Below are 13,830 nucleotides of genomic sequence, written 5' to 3' on the forward strand. Positions count from 1 at the left end.
GGCATGGGGGAACTGAAACATCTCCCCCGGGCACGTTTAATTTATGCATGGTATGTCTGTGTGTGTGACTGTTAGCATATGGGGTTTTTTAAATATTTAAATATTTTAAATCTGTCTGATTGCTTATGATTTGTTTTTTACATGTTGTGAGCCGCCCCGAGTCTTCGGAGAGGGGCGGCATACAAATCTAAGTAATAAATAATAAATAATAAATAAATAATGCACCAGTCAAAAAAAGGGCGGGGAAAATATTTACTAACCCCTCGCATCCTGGACACAAACTGTTTCAACTCCTGACCCTCAAAACGTCGCTACAGAGCCCTGCACACCAAGACAACTAGACACAAGAACAGTTTTTCTCCTAACCCCATCACTCTACAAAACAAATATTTTCCTCAACACTGTCAGACTTTTTATTAAGTCTGCACTTCTATTTCTACTAGTTTTTTCTTATCATTCCTATCACCCTTTTTCTCCCACTTAGGACTGTATGACTGTAACTTGTTGCCTGTATCCTAAGATTTTTATTAATATTGATTGTTTCTTCATTGCTTATTTGACCCCTATGAGTGACAATCATTAAGTGTTGTACCACATGATTCTTGACAAGTGTATATTTTCTTTTATGTACACTGAGAGCATATGCACCAAGACAAATTCCTTGTGTGTCCAATCACACTTGGCCAATAAAGAATTCTATCTATCTCTCTCTCTCTCTCTCTCTCTCTCTCTCTCTCTCATCTATCTATCTATTATCTATCTATCATCTACCTGTCTGTCTATCTGTCTGTCTTTCTGTCTATCATCTATCTGTCTATTATCTATTATCATCTATCTACCAACTACCCATCTATCTGTCTGTCTGTCTGTCTGTCTGTCTGTCTGTCTGTCTATCTATCTATCTATCTATCTATCTATCTATCTATCTATCTATCTATCTATCTATCAATCTATCAATCTATCAATCTATCAATCAATCAATCAATCAATCAAGGAGAATATTTGTAGTTCAGGGTTGAAATGATTGATGCTTACTTGTCATAAGCAATGGACAAATTTAAGACCCTGAAAGCATATGCACCAAGACAAATTCCTTGTGTGTGCTATCACACTTGGCAATAACGAATTCTAGTCTATTCTATTAAAAGAAGAGACTGCACAGCCGCTTGTCCCAGATGGAAGAAGGGTTCCTGCTCGAGCAGGGGGGGGGGGGGTTCGGACTAGATGACCTCCAGGGTCCCCTCCGACTCTCGATATTCTCCCTCTACGCTCCACATCGCAAGCCTGGATGGACCGAACCGCCGGCCGCAAGCCGCTCATCATCGCTCTCCTTCTCCAGAGATCTGGCCGACCGGTGAGAGAACCCTCGCTTCGGCCTGTCACTCAGAGGATTTTTCTCCGCCCCACCAATCAGGAATCTTCTCTATCCTCCCCCCCCCCCCTCCGCAGCCTCAGCAAGCGCCCGGCGACGGCCCCGCCCCTCCCTCTCGGCTGGGGCAGGCGGGCCGCTCTCAGCTTGAATGAACGCCGAGGGGAGGGAGGGAAAGGCGGGCGGGGAAGCGCCGGCTCGGCTGCGGAGAAGCGAAGTGCGGGAGGGCGGCCGGCGGAACTCGGCGCTGCCCCTTTCCCCTCGCCCGCCTTTCGCTTCTGAGGAGGAGGAGGAGGAAGGCTGGGCGGCCGCCTCAGAGCTGCCCTCCTCGAGGGGGCGCGCGCTGCGCGTCGCAACTGAGGGGGTCTTTATTATTATTATTATCCCGGCTTGGAAGGCGCGAAACCTCCCAGCAGCGCCCCGACTGTGAGGAGCAGGTGAGAGAGACCGGGAGAGGTAGGCGGGGGCTCGGCGAAGGGGTCGGGACGGGAGGGCAAGGACGCCGGTAAGTGACGCGCCTCGGGACCCTCTCGGGCTGGCCGGAGCGTCGGGCTGGGCTCGCCCCGAGTCGGTTCCCGGCTGGGACTGGGGTTACCGGAGCCCCCCTGAAGGGGCGGAGGGAGGGAAGGAGGGACGGAGGGAGGGTCCCGGCCGGGCCCCCTCCGCGCCCTCGCTTGGAATCTGCCTCGGTGAAGCCCGCCCGGCGAGGGTGGTTGGGGCGAAGGGGGGACGGCGCGGTTGTCTTTTTTCCGGCTTTCGAAGTAGTTTTTGAGTTGCGCGCGCCAAAGACCCGGCCGCCTCTCGGGGACCCCGGACGGCAGCTTCCCCCGGATGGAAGGAGAAGCCTCGACCCGTCCCGTCTTGGCTCCTCTTTCTTTCTTTCTTTCTTTCTTTCTTTCTTTCTTTCTTTCTTTCTTTCTTTCTTTCTTTCTCTGTAATGTATCTATCTAATCTACCTACCTACCTAATCATCTGTCTGCCTGCCTGCCTACCTACCTACCTATCCATCTATTTTGACGTCTATGTCGCCCAATCCCGAAGGACTCAGGGCAGCCTAGAAGTCAAATTAAATAAATACCTTCTATGGACAAATTGGGGGGTGAGGGTCTCTCCCGCCGTTTCTCCCCTGATGCCTTAAACTTGGGATGTGAGGAAAACCCATGAGCCATGACTGCCTGGGGATGATGGGAGATGAGGTCCCATGATAATGATGATGGGGAGGGAGGCTGTGCTGAGCCAGGAGAGCTTTTCCCCAAGCTGGAGCTGAGGCTTAACCAGAGTTGGAAGGGGATCTTGGAGGTCATCTAGTCCAACCCTTTGGAACCAACTCCCTCCTCCCACAAGGCCCTGAAGACCCCTCTTTGCCGGCAGGCATGGGGGGCCTGTGAGTGTTAAGAAGTAACTCCGTCCAGATGTCACGAATGGCTAATCCAATTGGGTGAATGTGGATGATTGGGGTTTTTTTTTTTTTAGGAAAATGGGTTTTTTAGGATTTTAGATTTTTTAAAAATATTAGATTTCTTACACGCTTTGTATTTGTATTTATTTCTGTTATAAGCCGCCCTGAATCGGTTGAGAAGGGTGGCATAGAAATCTAATAAATAAATAACCCCTCCCAAAGCATGAGCCCCTAAACCATTTCAGAGAAAATGCTGTCCAATCTCCTCTTCAAAAAAATCTCAGGTGAAATTCTCAAGACCACCAGCCTTTTTCTCCTTGCCATCTTTTCCGTGTGCAGCAATCTGCTCATTTTTGGCAGCCAAGATGTTCCTCCCTTGCCTTCGGTAGTTGTGGCGCATCCCACAACTTGGAGGCTTATTTAGAATAGACAAGAGCTGGAAGGGACCTTGGAGGTCATCTAGTCCAACCCTCTTGCTCGAGGGGGACTCTACATCGGCCTCTACCTAGGATTGAACTCACAACCTCCTGATTGTGAGGGCAAGAGCTCTACCTCTAAGGCCACAGCAGCTGGGTATTCTGTCCGCTGACTCCGAAGTGGAGATAAGGCACATTTCTCCAGGTGCGAGGGATGGGCATTGCAGTCCGGCATCTGAGGGGCAGGTGGGATTGGGAAAGGAGAGACCACTGCCCGTCCCTCCCCTCGGGCTCCCACCCAGGCCAGGGTGTGTTGAGTGCCCAGCCGGCCGGCCGGCTGAGAGAGAAGAGCAGCTGCCGCAACTTGTCAGGATCCGAAGCGAAGGCTCCCTCCCTCCCCCTCCCAAAGAGCGGCAGCTGCCAGAGGCTTCTTTGCCCTTCTTTGCCCACCCGGCTGGCAGCTGCCATGGAAAACTGGGTTGCCTCATTGAGTAGGGAAGGGGCTTGGCGCTTCTGTGCAGCTCTGTGAGGAAGGACGGTGGGCAGAGATTGAATGGGGGGAGGGCAGTGGTGGTGAACCTGCTCTCCTCTAAGCAGATGGTGAGCTTAGCCAATGCAAGTCACACACTCCCTGAGCTTGATTGCTTTCTAGCACAGTGTTCGCAAACTTGGCAACTTTTAAGACTTGTGCATTTCAACTCCACAAGTCCACAAGGCTTAAAGTTGAAGCCCACAAGTCTTAAAGTTGCCAAGGTTGGAGACCCCCTGTTCTAAGCAGGCAGAAGTCTGTAGAGATTCTCACTCATCCAGGTCATGGTGCTTTTTCAGGAGGTAACTTAACTGGGCTTTCTTGCTTTTTTTCTTTTGAAGACCTTTCGCTTCTCATCCAAGAGGTTTCTTCAGGTGTGACAAGGTGGTGGGGCAGGGGAACCCTTTAGTGTTGTCAGATTTCTGGCGGAACCTGTACCGTGTACCGGTACTGTTTATGTCCCTTCAAGGTGAACCTGGAGGGAATTTAATTAAAAGAAAATGTATGTAACTAAATGACAAAATTAGGAAAAAAAACTTTTGCAACTTTTTTTGATGATTGATATTAGTTACTAACAAAATACCGCATTTTATTCCTGGAAAATTAGATGGTACACTATATTGTTTGAATGTATGTTGAGAGAAAAAAAAACAAAACTCCCCCAAAAGTCCTTCCTTCCTCCGTCCCTCCATTCATTTCATTCTTCTTCCTTCCTTCCTTCCTTCCTTCCTTCCTTCCTTCCTTCCTTCCTTCCTTCCTTCCTTCCTTGTTCCCTCCATTTCTACCTCCTTTTTTCTTTCATTCCTTCCTTTCTTGTTCCCGCCAGGTGGGGAATGGAAGGATTTTATACTCCTTGCAGACAACTGCAAATGATTGATATTAGTTACTAACAAAATACTGCATTTTATTCATGGAAATTAGATGGTATACTTTGCATTCTTTTAAAGGGTCTTAGAAGCCTTTAGAAGTTAATCTGTGCCTTCAAGGTTTACCTGAGTTTGTTTGTTTGATTTGATTTGTATGCCGCCCCACTCTGTAGACTCGTTCTTGTCCTCTTCAATTTTCTAGCAAAGGTTTCATTGCCCATCTAGCACTGATGATGTTACTTAGTTAGGGTAATAATAATGGACTCAGAAAGAAGGGGGTTGGACTAAAGTCCTCGGAGAGGGGCGGCATAAAAGTCCAATTAATAATAAATAAATAAATGACCGAACTCTGTTATTCTATTCCATTCTTAATTTTGTCTAGTGCTTATGAGAGGTAAGCATCAATGACCCCTTCATTTCAACCCTGAACTACAAATATTATCCTAGATAGATAGGTAGGTAGGTAGGTAGGTAGGAGGGTAGGTAGAATTCTTTCTTGGCCAAGTGTGATTGCACGCACGAGGAATGTGTCTTTGGTGCAGATGCTCTCAGTGTACATAAAAGAAAAAGATACATTTGTCAAGAATCATGAGGTACAACACTTAATGATTGTCATAGGGGTCAAATAAGCCATAAGGAAACAATCAATATTAATAAAAATCTTAAGGATACAAGCAACAAGTTACAGACATTCAGTCATAAGTGGGAGGAAATGGGTGATAGGAATGATGGGAAAAAATAGTAGTAATAGTAGTGCAGACTTAGTAAATAGTTTGACAGTGCTGAGGAAATCATTTGTTTAGCAGAGTGATGGCATTCAGGAAAAACTGTGCTTGTGTCTAGTTGTCTTGGTGTGCAGTGCTCCGTAGCGACGTTTTGAGGGTAGGAGTTGAAACAGTTTGTGTCCAGGATGCAAGGGGTCAGTAAATATTTTCACTGCCCTCTTTTTGACTCGTGCAGTATACAGGTCCCCAATGGAAGGCAAGTTGGCAGCAATTGTTTTTTCTGCTGTTCTGATTATCCTCTGAAGTCCACGAGACCAAACTGGATTTCTGCCATTCTATTACAATGCAGATAGAAAGTTGCAGGGTCCATGTTTAGCAAACGAGGGAGGGGGCAGGAACCAGGGATTGCATTATCTGTGAAACAGAGGTGCTCCCTTCCGGCTGGGCCTCCCAGGAAATTGTGCAATGACGTTGAAAAAGCCCCTTCACTCAAGGTAGAGGGGGCTTTGCATTTTCCTATTTATTTCTAGGCTGCAGATAAATCAGCACAGACCACAAGTATATATATGCAAGCTGCCGATGAAGCAGGTTTGGTTTATTGAAACTGGGCCCTGTTATTACTACATACTTAATGCAGTGGTATGTGAGAATGACCTTGGGAAACAGGGCAAGGAGACACAACCAAGGGAATAGTCAGATAAAAGGCAGCTATATTAGGAATGAAGGTGGGGCGAGATATTCAGAGGAGACCTTCCTAGTTTTGGGGCTTCAAAGAAGAAGGGGGAAGAGAGTCGCCTCGAGAAGGGCGTCATAGAAATCTAATTAATAAATAAATAAAAAGAGAAGGGCTTCGGTTTTGCACAATTCTGTCAATGTAACATCCCCCCCCCTTGCCTATGTAGTTTTATGTATGGTATGTTTGTGTGTATGTTTTTTAAATAATGGGGCTTTTAGACTTTTTAATGTTAAATTGTTATTTTAGACTTTTAATATTAGATTTGTTATTGTATATTGTTTTATCACTGCTGTGAGCTGCCCCGAGTCTGTGGAGAGGGGCGGCATACAAATCTAATAAATAATAATAATAATAATAATAATAATAATAATAATAATAATAATAACCTTACATTAAAGTAGAATTAGCTAATCTGCTCATGTTTCCTCTCTGGCCTAAGTCCTAAGAATAGAATAGAATAGAATAGAATTCTTTATTGGCCAAGTGTGATTGGACACACAAGGAATTTGTCTTTGGTGCAGATGCCCTCAGTGTATACAGTATAAAAGATACATTTGTCAAGAAGCATGAGATACAACATGTAATGATAGTCCGGGTACAAATAAGCAATCCAAGGAACCAGTCAATATAAATTCATTCATTCATTCATTCATTCATTCATTCATTCATTCATTCATTCATTCGGATTTATATGCCGCCTCTCTCTGAGGATTGTAAAGATACAAGCAACAAAGTTACAGTCATAGAGTCATTAGTGGGAGAAGATGGGTGATGGGAATTATGAGAAGATTAATGGTAGTGTAAACTTAGTAAATAGTTGGACAGTGGTGGGGGAATTATTTGTTTAGCAGAGTGATGGCGTTTGGGGAAAAACTGTTCTTGTGCCTAATTGTCTTGAAGTGCATTGCTCTATAGTATCGTTATTAAGGTGGACCTTTAATAAGTGCATAAAATACGAATGGTGGTGTAGTAGATTGTGCAAGCACTCTAAGCCAGGCAACGAATCCTACAAATTACATTTATTTATTTGTATCCTGCCTTTATAAATAACTCAAGGTAGCAAACATATTTAATACACCATCCTCCTCCTGTTTACCCTACAACAACAAAAACAAAAACCCTCTAAGGTGACTTGGGCTGAGAAAGAATAAATGGCTTTCATGTCTAAGAAGAAGGACTAAACTCACAGTCTCCCACTTTCCAGCTGGGTATCTTAACTAGTAGACCACATTTGCTCTCTATAAAAATACAAACTATAATTTCCCAGTGGTGATGATAATGATCCCGGTTGCTTCAGTGTGGAACTTTTGGTTTTATTCTTTAAATCTATTTATGAGTCAGATTTGCAAGCCCCCCTGACTTCCAACCACTTTGTTTGTGACTGTCCTAGGAGAGAGAAGAGAATGGCAGGGGTTGAGAGAATGACTGAGTACTCTGAATATGGTTGTTTCAGCAGTGATTGCTGAGTGTCTGCAGTTGCGTTGTTGAGGCACAAAGCTGTCACATGCCCAGAAGGCCATGGGGCTTGGTCAGTGTTATTACCAAACGTAAACAGTGTTTGCTTGATGTACCTTGATTGACTGGTTTATTTATTACCAAGGCATTGATGCTTTAATGAAGGGATTGTTATTATTATTATTATTATTATTATTATTATTATTATTATTATTATTATTATTATTATTATTATTATTTATTAGATTTGTATGCCGCCCCTCTCCGCAGACTCATGGATATGTGGAGAAGCTGCGTAAGATAGGTAGGTAGGTAGGTAGGAAGGTAGGTAGGTAGAATTCTTTCTTGGCCAAGTGTGCTTGCACGCACGAGGAATGTGTCTTTGGTGCATATGCTCTCAATGTACATAAAAGAAAAAGATACATTTGTCAAGAATCATGTGGTACAACACTTAATGATTGTCATTGGGGTCAAATAAGCGATGAGGAAACAGTAAATATTAATAAAAATCTTAAGGATGCAAGCAACAAGTTACAGTCATACAGTCCTAAGTGGGAGGAAAAGGGTGATAGGAATAATGAGAAAAAACTAGTAGAAATAGAAGAGCAGACTTAGTAAAAAGTTTGACAGTGTTGAGGGAATTATTTGTTTAGCAGAGTGATGGTGTTCGGGGAAAAACTGTTCTTGTGTCTAGTTGTCTTAGTATGCAGTGCTCTGTAGCGATGCTTTGAGGGTAGCAGTTCAAACCGTTTATGTCCAGGATGCGAGGGGTCAGTAAATATTTTCACCGCCCTCTTTTTGACTCCTGCAGTATACAGGTCTTCAATGGAAGGCAGGTGGGCAGCAATTGTTTTTTCTGCAGTTCTGATTATCCTCTGAAGTCTGTGTCGGTCTTGTTGGGTTGCAGAACCAAATTTCTTGTTGGGTTGCAGTTTTGGCCCATGGGGCAGACTGGAAACAGTGAAGGGCCAGCCTGCGGTATCTCTGCCAGGAAAATGGAGCTGCCAGTGGAAAATGTGGGGGGAGGGAAGGGGTGTAAGCTTGGAAGGGGGGGTTTGCCTCCTGGGCTTCAGGGAAGCTTCCTTGAAGCATCTGGAGGATGAAACAGCCTTTCCCAAGGCCCAAAATCAGCATGCATGGAGCTGAAACATGGCAAAGTCTTGCATGTCCTCCAATATGGCTCCACATGTCACCTGTGGCACGCATGCCATAGGTTCGCCATCACAACTATAACACTTCAGTTGGGACTTGAGCACAGATTAGTGAAGCTTCCAATCACAGAATGGGGTGCGTTACAACACTGTCCAGATGTGTTTCTCCCTTAAATGGAGAAGCACAAGAGAGAAAATTACATGCAAAATAATAATAATAGGATGAAATAAACCTGACATCAATCTATTGAAGTGATGTCTGGAAAATACTTCAAAGGTCCCAACACTCAGTGTCTGACCTGATTCTCTAACAAAGAGTCCCAGAGGGAAACCCCGCAGCAAACTTGCTGAAACAAATTGTTATCAACCAAGACTTGATTCTTTTATCAGAAAGGAAGTGCTCTGCCACTACAAGGGCCAGATTAGCATAGCAAAGTATTAAAGATTGTTATCACCAGTTACGGATATTCTTATCTTGTCCATAATTTCATATTCCGGTCTCTGGATAACTTATAACTTTTACATTTGATACACTTTTGGCCTTGCTTGTACAGTATTGTCCTCCCACAAGTCCATAGAAACAGTCATTTGTTTTGCCCCATTTTAAAGATCAGCAAATAACAATCCACTTTTGCCAGAACATCAAAACTTGAGGATACATTCTCCCCAAACATAGAATAACAAGCGTATGTTAAATTTTGAATAAATGCTTAGAAAAACTTTGTATGTAGTCAATTAGTTTCATGATGGAACCAGTTACCCAGAGAGAGAGGGAGGGAGGGAGAGAGAGGGAGAGAGAGTGGATGGACTTAAAGCCATCTGCAAGAGATATAATTGGGATTATTTATTTATTTATTGATTGATTGATTGATTGATTGTTAGATTTGAGAGGGACCATGAAGACCATCAAGTTCAACCTCCTGCCCAAGCAGGAACCCGATAGCACACCAGTCAAGTGGTTTTCATAGTAAACAGAGAGATAGACTCTATGCACCTAATGCTCCTTTCAACTCTATACAGATAGCTCTTGAGTTTAGTAATGGGATGTAAATCCCGCCGCTGCTGTTACTGGTTCACTGAACAGGGCCAAACTGGGAGCAATCTGGTAATGACCTTTAAAGCCCTACATGGCATTGGGCCCGAATACATCCGGAACCACCTTCTACCGCACGAATCCCAGCAGCTGATAAGGTCCCACAGAGTTGGCTTTCTCCGGGTCCCGTCGACCAAACAATGTCGTTTGGCGGGCCCCAGGGGAAGAGCCTTTTCTGTGGCGGTCCCGGCCCTCTGGAATCAACTCCCCCCAGAGATTAGAACGGCCCCCACCCTCCTTGTCTTTCGCAAATTACTCAAGACCCACCTTTATCACCAAGTATGGGAGAGTTAAGATATTCTTTCCCCCTAGGCCATTACAAGTTATACATGGTATGTTTGTGTGTATGTTTGGTTTTACTATAAGGGTTTTTAGTTGTTTTATTAATTGGATTGTTACATGCTGTTTTTTATCATTGTTGTTAGACACCCCGAGTCTGCGGAGAGGGGCGGCATACAAATTCAATTAATAATAATAATAATAATAATAATAATAATCATCATCATCATCATCATCATCTACCGCTCCTTGAGTTATATTTGTAATTGAGCCTGGCAATTATGGCAATAGGTTGTGATGGTCATAACTACGTGACTGGACCCAATTTTGCGATCTATTTTACTGTGGTCATTAAGCAAATCCATTGTTGGCTAACGGACCAGGTTTTTCTGGAAACCAAAAATGTCAATTTCATCAAATTGCAGTGATGTGACTGGGGAATCTATCTATATAGCAATACTGCCAGATTTTGTAACAGCTTTGTTCCTGTTGGTAAACTCGCAAAATTTTGTTTTTCTTGCCATGTACATGTATACATCTGAACTAGACTGTTGTTTCTCTGTGTCATATAATATAGGTGGGTATATGCATAATTTTGTATTTATTTATTTGTTTATTTTATAAAGTTTACGTAATGTATGTTAGAGGTGGAGACCCTTTGGAGAGCTGTAGGCAACCAAATGTAGGCAACAAAGTGGCAAATGCATTTTAACCTAAACAAGTGCAAAGTTATGCATATCGGGGCAAAGAACCCCAATTAAACCTACCAACTGATGGGGACCAAGCTTTCTGAGACAAACCAAGAAAGGGATCTTGGGGTTTTGGTGGACAGCTCAATGAAGATGTCAACCCAGTGCGCAGCAGCAGTGAAAAAAAAGCAAATTCCGTGCTTGGCATGATTAGGAAGGGAATTGAAAATAAGTCGATAAGTGTTGTTTTGCCTCTGTACAAATCAATCGTGAGACCACACTTGGAGTACTGTGTACAGTTCTGGACACCGCACCTCAAGAAGGATATAATGGAAGTGAAAAAGGTGCAAAAAAGGGCAACAAGTATGACCAAGGAAATGGAGTGCCCCCTTTATGAAACCAGGTTGCAACGCCTTGGTCTCTTCAGCCTTGAAAGACGGCATTTAAGGGGTGACTTGATCGAAGTGTATAAAATCATGCATGGGACGGAAAAGGTGGGTAGAGAAAAAATCTTTTCTCTATCACAGAATACTAGGATGAGGGGCCCCTCCCTAAAACTCATAGGTAAGAAAGTGAGGACAAATAAAGGGAAATATTTCTTCACCCAGTGGGTCGTTGATTTATGGAATTCACTTCCAGAAGACGTCGTGACAGCTGTCAGCCTGGATAGCTTCAAGGCAAGATTAGACAGGTTCATGGATGCCAAGTGTATCAGTGGTTATTGAAAGGGATGTCCATGTGCCGCTTCTACGTTGGTTGAGGCAGGCAGGATTCCCTTGGGTACCATTTGTTGCGGGTCAAGGGAAAGGGAGGGTCTTGCCTTCTCTTTCTGCTCAAGGTCCCCAAGGACAATTGGTGGACCACTGTGTGACACAGAATGCTGGAGTTGCTGGGCTTTGGCCTGATTCAGCATGGCTCTTCTTATGTTCTTACGTTCTTAAATTTCATTTTAGTGTAAGCCCATTAGTGTACATTCAAAGTGACAATAAAGTTATTCTAAGTCTAAAAACGTTGTAAATGGCTATGAATTCAGACTCTACTTCCCCCTGCCCCATGTCTGCGTGATCCCCCAGTGCTTCTCTACTCTCACACATGCACTCACGACCCCCCACGCATGTGCATGCATCTCTCGCATGAACCCCGCCTTCCGCACACGTGTGGCAGATACCTGAAAATTAGCTGGCTGGTGGGAGGCGCCTGCGCCAGTGGTGAGTTACTACTGGTTTTGGAACCAGTAGCAGTGGTGGCGGGAGGCTCTGCCCACCCACCCAGGACACTTCTGCAGATGCGCAGAAATGTGTGTGCACATGAGCATACCCACGAAGCAATAGCAATGGGGTATAGAACACATAACTGGCATGCACATTTGCAGTGGAGCTGAGGTGGGCGACAGGTCACATGCCCACAGAGAGGGCTCTGTGTGCCACCTGTGACACACATGCCATAGGTTCACCATCACAAACCTATGTCTCTATGGTATATACTGCAGAAAGGGGTGGACAGCAGGCAGGACGGGGTGGAACACAGTTCCACCGGCACAAATGAAGCTGGGTGTGATTGGCAGCTGTCACTTCCTGGATTACTGGTCTCGGCTCGGTTCTCCTTTTCCCCCCTGCTGCTGCTGCTGCTGCTGCATCTGTGCTCCTTGCTTTTTTCCTCTTTCCTCCTTCCAGCCTCGGACAAGCTTCCCTCTCTCCTGCCCGGCTCCCCTCCAGCCTCACACGGCCACCTCCCGCCTGAGGTGTAAGCAGAAGGCGTGGGTGGAAGGGGCGCTGGCAGCATTTATGCTTCTGGCAGCACCCGTTCGCCTAGCTACCCAGCCTGAGGTGGGGGGGGGGGGGGCGAACCAGGAAGGAGAGCACAGGAAACGCAAAACAAATTGTCACCCCAGCGAGAAACACTGGTAAGGTTGTAAGTCGAGGACTTAACAGTTCACTTGAACGATGATGATTGTTCAAGCCACTCCCACCTGGCCACATGGCCGGCAAGCCACTCCTACCCAGTCATATGACCATTAAGCCATACCCACAAAATAAGCCACACCCACAGTATGGCACTAAAAAATTTGGCTGCAGACGTGTGTGCATAACATGGTTTGTGCTGTGTTTTAACATCACAGGATTACTTGCCTGTATCTTAGTCTCTTGTGCAAACCTTGCTAATTGTGTTTTAATAAATCACAATAAAGTTGGCATCCTTCAGTCTCGAAAGACTATGGTATCATGCTCTGGATTCTGGATTTATTTACGATAAAGTAAACCATGGTTTAACATGAAGTGCGAACCTCCTTTGTCTGTCTGACTGGGTGAGTTCAGATGAATGGGAAGAGCAGGACAGTTTTTCGATCTGACCTACTAAAAATGTTTGCACTGAGTACATTATGAATGAACATTATGAATGGAGTCATTTTCCCCATCTGTCATTTCATGCTTCGTCTTCACGGGACCGTGGCTGAAGTGATACATATCCTCTCTTTATTTTGGTATAAAAAGGACTCAAGTAGAACAGACTGACAGGAGTTAATGGGGAAATGACACAAGGCTTCATGACTATGGAAAACTTCCAAGCCTCTTTTGTAGTGTTTCTCAAACTTGGGAGCTTTAAAGTATGTGGACTTCAACTCCCAGAATTCCCCAACCAGCATGCTGGGGGGGGGGGGGAATTCTGGGAGCTGAAGTCCACATATCTTAAACCCTCCGGAATGGAGAAATATTGCTCCATTGCAAGGCAAGACAAACCACTCGTCCCTTTCAATGGTCACTTTTCAGCAACCAGCATTTAAGGCTCGCTGCTTATGATTCAAGCCATTGTTATTTGTGAACATGAACAGCCTAATTCTGCAGGATCCAACAGTCCTTTTTAAAACCATCCAGACTTCTGCTGTCAATACAACTGCTACAGGTGAACTTGAACAGTTTAACTATTCAATAAAATACAGAATGAATTCAGGACTAGCTTGTGTTGCAAGAAATGTCCATCTGGGTTCAGTTCCAAGACACTGGAAACATGGAGGCTATTTGGAAAGATGGTTTAATGGTGGACAGTACCACACAGTTTGAAATCCTGGGCAAAAAAGCACATGGAGTGTAGAGATAGATAGATTTATGCCCTCTCTTGGGTCTC

General features: G+C 44.7%; 1 protein-coding gene across 2 annotated transcripts in view; it reads left to right on the forward strand.

Moving 5' to 3' along the window:
• Nucleotides 1–1,613: 1,613 nt before the first annotated feature.
• The window catches only part of PDZD2 (PDZ domain containing 2), a 458,739-nt gene continuing 446,522 nt past the window's right edge, over nucleotides 1,614–13,830 (forward strand). The window contains exon 1 of one of the 2 annotated variants that reach the window (XM_070743494.1): nucleotides 1,614–1,806. The gene's annotated coding sequence lies outside the window, so the exon portion shown is untranslated. The remainder of the gene's footprint in view (nucleotides 1,807–13,830) is intronic. The other variant, XM_070743493.1, reaches the window with a different exon arrangement.

This window comes from Erythrolamprus reginae, chromosome 2 (genome assembly GCF_031021105.1).
Source record: "Erythrolamprus reginae isolate rEryReg1 chromosome 2, rEryReg1.hap1, whole genome shotgun sequence".
NCBI classification, from domain to species: domain Eukaryota; kingdom Metazoa; phylum Chordata; class Lepidosauria; order Squamata; family Dipsadidae; genus Erythrolamprus; species Erythrolamprus reginae.